The sequence below is a fragment of the Salmo trutta genome, chromosome 9 (assembly GCF_901001165.1).
Source record: "Salmo trutta chromosome 9, fSalTru1.1, whole genome shotgun sequence".
Taxonomy (NCBI): Eukaryota; Metazoa; Chordata; class Actinopteri; order Salmoniformes; family Salmonidae; genus Salmo; species Salmo trutta.
In genome coordinates, this window is record NC_042965.1 from 15,513,791 (window position 1) to 15,519,024 (window position 5,234).

The following is a 5,234-nucleotide window of genomic DNA, read 5'->3' on the forward strand; positions in this document are numbered from 1 at the left end:
TCACGTGCTGTGTAGAAAGCAGGGTGGTGGTACCAGCTTTGTCAGGGCTGGGGGAGAGTGGACAACAACCTGAGCACTCAGAGGTCTGAGACGAGAAAATCATTTCCAAAATAAGAACAACAGCGACAGCAACCAACCAACCAACCAGCCATGGGCAACCTGGGATGGCAAACAGGGAAATTACATCTCTAATTAGTGAGGAACACAGTCCTTTCTCCTTCAGTCTTTCACATATAAACTGACTAAACCCAAACCAGCTGCTAGTATGAGGACCATGTGGAGAGGTTTCTATTACCTTGTCGTATTTCGCCACACAATGTATTCATACAGTACAGAAAACAGAAGAAGACAGAAAAAGAGAGACTTAATAGGCTACACAATGCTTGGTACAGTACAGTGAGTCAAATCCTCAAGTGCCTCTGAAGTAAAAACTGATTCCCATGGTTTATAGTGCGCTTAAATGTTATAGCAGGAAGTGAAGAGGTGGCCAGTAACCCAGAAAGCACACATTCAGCCAGAGCCAAAACATGACTTGTATCATTAGGAGAATAAAGACTTTTCAGTTTGTGTTGTTAGCGTGCAGGTACTGTAAAGTCTGTAGTGGTAACCGCTATAGGACTAACTCCTTCCCTCAGTGTTTCTCCTCTGTCTTCTGAGGCCCGGGGTGCTGTATGAATGAGGTCCATTTTTCACCCTGCAGAGGGAGCGGGAGGGAGGGAGAGCAAGGGAGGACGGGAGTGAAAGGGAGAGGAGGGAAGGAGAGAGAGGAAAAGGAGAAGAGGGAGGGTGGGAGGGAGGGAGGGGGAGAGAGCGAGAAAGAGAGAGGGAGAGAGCAGATCCAGAACACCAGCCCTACAGATTAGTTACGCCATGAGCTGCCAACAGGAGACCGGCACATTAATAAGGCAATTTTACCCGCTCAAATGAAGGGGCTTACTAATAAAATGAAAAGGGTAACGACTCGGCTGTTTCAGTAATAGATTTGTCACTTTGGTACAAAACAATGAGGAAAAAGAGAACTGATTACATTCAATTTATGAGGTGTATTATGTGTACACAACAGTAATTAAAGGACTGAGGTTCTTACAGGAACTAATTTGTGTTAATTTGCTTTTATTTTGTCGTTTAAGTGAACACCTAAATCCTTCAGCAGTGATTGGGCTGTGGGCCAACCCAGACGTTACACAGAGTTTCACGCTTTGCTACTAAATTTGCCAAAGGGGAAAAAAGGGGGCACTGTACTTAGGTTTAATGAAAGTCTAAGGAACTGAGTCAACACACACCGTGACATTGGGAGAGACTTGATTCAAGAGGATTAGATTTGGAGTTGTTTTCCTCCTGCTATGCACTTGTACTGTAAGCAGAGGGGACCATAAGGATTTAGGTTCATAGGGGCTTGAGTTGGCACCATCAAGATGGGGAAATCTCTTTCATTTGATACAGACATTAAACTTTAGACAGGAAAAACTCCCTGAGGTGGAGACATAAAAATATTAAACCACAAAAAGTCTGGAAGAACTTGACTCAAAAGAGGGAATGGGTAAGGACATTCCCCAGGGAAATACTTATCTTCAGCAGAACTTCCAACAATACAGGTAAAATTTACTATCGACAATGTCTAGAACAATCAGAACAGCAGAGGGAACTAGATGGCTGTGGAAAAGAAACTGTTAATGTGATATGCTTTCAATTATCAATTGCTGGTCATCACTGGGCTTGTTTTGCCTAGATCCTACCACACTGTGCCAGTGAGGATTTTAGCATGTACATCTTGGTGGGGCAAACACATTTTTTTTAAGCATGCCAGCAAAACCACAACACAATACATGAATTGCACTATAACGGTGACAAACGGTGCCCACAAACTGTTAGGGCGTACATAAAGCTGTCCCAACATCAGAGCTTTCTTTTCAGCACCATGGAGTGAATCCTTACCACTGCTACACCTGGCTATCAGAGGAGCCTTGTCTGGCAGCGAGCTAGGACGAACGTAGTCATTATAACTATTTGTTCAGCCCTTTTGAATTGTATAGTGACAGAATTCAGAACATGGGCTGTTCTTACAGTTTTCTCCCTGTACACCAAGTCAGAACTGTAGGATAAATAAAGGGGGCATATAAGCAGACAATGAAAGCTTTCCCAATATGCAATGATTACATTTCTCTAAAACTGGCTACATGTGCACCACCATGTCAGAACAGTAGGCCAAATTATGAGGGGGACAGGGACCAAATTATTAGGGTGAGGCACAGCTTACTACATAACATACACTTAGTATTACTTTCTTAAATACAGTATACATATCTCCCTGGCATATTACATTATTTACGCAGCAGCATACAATACATTTTTGGACTCACCTTGTTGTGCTGTGCTCGCTTGAACAGGAAGGTGGCCATTCCCAATCCTTCGTGGGCAAATTTTGTCACCAAACTTTGTCATCAAAGTCTGGTATTCTCTGGATTTATGGTGCTGGGAACTCAGAAAAAAACAAGGTTGAATCATGACGTCAGTGATCTTCAGGTCAGAGCTTTAGAAAGAGGTTCCGACTTCCTGACTTGGAATTCCGATTTGGGTGACCATTCAAAACGTATTTTCTCAGTCGGAGCTTGTTTTTTTCCAAGTTCCCAGTTGTCTTGAACTCACTAAAGTCTAAGATTTCCCAGTTCCAAGTTTCCAGTTGTTTAGAACGCGGCAGAAGTCATGCTGGATTGACAGCATGACCAATGTATTCAACCTTTTATGGCCCATGGTGTTGAAAGTTTATCCTTTTAAGCTTGGAAAAGATACCCTTAAACCCAGACTTGGACCACACACCCACGCCACTTGCAGTTAGCCACTGATTCCTTCCAAACCACTCATTGTTGAATTTGCGATTTCCAACTTGTTGTGTAGTGTTTATGTCCAATGGCCGATGAGCACCGATGCGTTTTAGCTATAATTTCTCTTCATATGACAAGGATTGAAAAGGATTTGCCAGTAGATTGTCAACTTGATTCATCATGATAACTGCTAGCTAAGATTTTGAAAGTATGGTGTTGATATGATCAGTGCAATCAAAGCTATGGTAGATATAACGTGATTTGATGTCATTTTGTCTGTGGGCAATGACCTTGAGCCTTCTTGGATGGGCACTTCTAATGTAACTCTATGGCAGCACTAAAGGGGCTTGAATTTTCGAGCTCTATCCGTAGATTTTGGGGTGACATAATGTCCCCAGGAGTGACAGAACACTGAGCCAATCACGGCGCAACTAGAGAACATTACCAACCTCTACCCTCCATATTTTCTGCTGGTTGCCCCACCATCACAGAAAGCACTGAGCTAGGCATGTTGGAGCTGCCTTCCTCAAGAAAGCAAAAAAGAGACCATGTTTATATGTCGCTTTATTAACTCAATTATTTTAATTTTATTTACATTGTTTGCAAACTGATATGTGACACGTATTAATGCCAAAATAACATGCGAAACAGGCAAATAAAATAAAAAATTTAAAAATGTTTTGTTTTTCTAACTAAACAAGTGGGGTTCAAAACAGGTGGGACTCACCTGCCCTCAATGACGGGTCGCCAATGCACACTGCATCCTTGCAGCCTTGCAGACAAGCATCCGCCCAGTGCTGATCAGCCTGACTGCTTACAACAACAACAAAAAATGTGTGCACAGGATTTGTGTGTGTGTGTGTGTGTGTGTGTGTGTGTGTGTGTGTGTGTGTGTGTGTGTGTGTGTGTGTGTGTGTGTGTGTGTGTGTGTGTGTGTGTGTGTGTGTGTGTGTGTGTGTATGAAGACGGCGAGGACTAAAGTTCTTACTCCAGCTGTCCTGCCACCCACAAATCTCTGTGAATTGTGGCCAGTGGGTTGAACAGGCAGAGGAATGCTTTCATTTTGCTGCCTATGTACTGGAATGGCAACAATCAAGGAATTTAAAACATGCCCCTAATTTATTAATAGGCATCTGTTTGCTATAAGAGAGTGCTAATTAACGGCTAGCTATGACTGTGGAGGAGAAAAGACTTTGAGAGAAACAGGGGGGTTAGGCAAGGAGAGAGAGAGAGAGAGAGAGGGAGATGTTCTGTTTCACTTGCTTTGGCAATGTAAACATATGCTTCCCATGCCAATAAAGCCCTTTGAATTGCATGGAATTGAATTGAGAGAGAGAGAGCGAGAGCCATAATGTTTGTATTTAGTATAAATTGCTGTATTTGTTTGGTGATTTGAAAGGCAGGATAAACAGAATAAAGAATTTACTTTTCTGTTTACATTAGCTGAGTAGTTAGCCCCATATGTATGTGCCACTACTACTTGCTCCAGTCCTATGAAATGCATGGAAATGATTAGACAAATTCTGCTGCCCCTGTTTTGAGACAGGTGCATGATAATGGTCCATTCTAAATCAAAACTAATTTCACACATATATTATTTTGTATAGGGTAAGACAAGATTAACAAGAATAGTGTGATGGGTGACAATATTAGGCTATTGTGAATTATATATTATCATTTGTGAATGATGCCCATCTTAAGGCAAGAAACACAACATGCTTTTTTTGCGACTTTTTCAAATCAGTCTCACACCTCATGAAGCCTAACCCATAGGCCTATATGTTTTTATAAGGTTTGCACAGGGTTGGGGAGTAGCGGATTTCATGTAATCCGTTACATGTAAGGGATTACAAAAAACAGCAAAAATATTGTAATCAGATTACAGAAACTAGATGATTACTTCAATGATTACTTTTAAATTGCGAAAAAAATGTTTTGACACTTCTATGTTTTCTCAATGACATTCAAATCAGCATTGAAAAATGGTGCAAGTTTAAGTTTGTTCCACTTGAGCGAGTCTGACCACAAGTCAGAGACCACTATGATGACACACCAAATGGGTTTGATGGATCGCGGGAAAAGAGAAGGAATAGGCTTTTGTAGGCTACAGTCCAAGGTATGTCTTCCAATGGTGTGACTGCTGTCGGCATCCAAAGATCCAACTTGAGTAAACGCTTGGTGGTAAGGATAACAGCAGTGGTGTAGTCTACAGCGATACGGATATCACTTTTTAATGATATCTACATAGCGCATTGATGTGAATCACACTGCTGCTCTCTCATTTAGCAATTTGCGCCTTACGGATTGTGGTTGTTGTGGATGGCTGTTCACAAATCTAAATGTGTATTTGAACCCAATAATGGTTGAATTCCAGAAATTTAAGCTGCCTATCAATCATTGTTTTTGAAACCA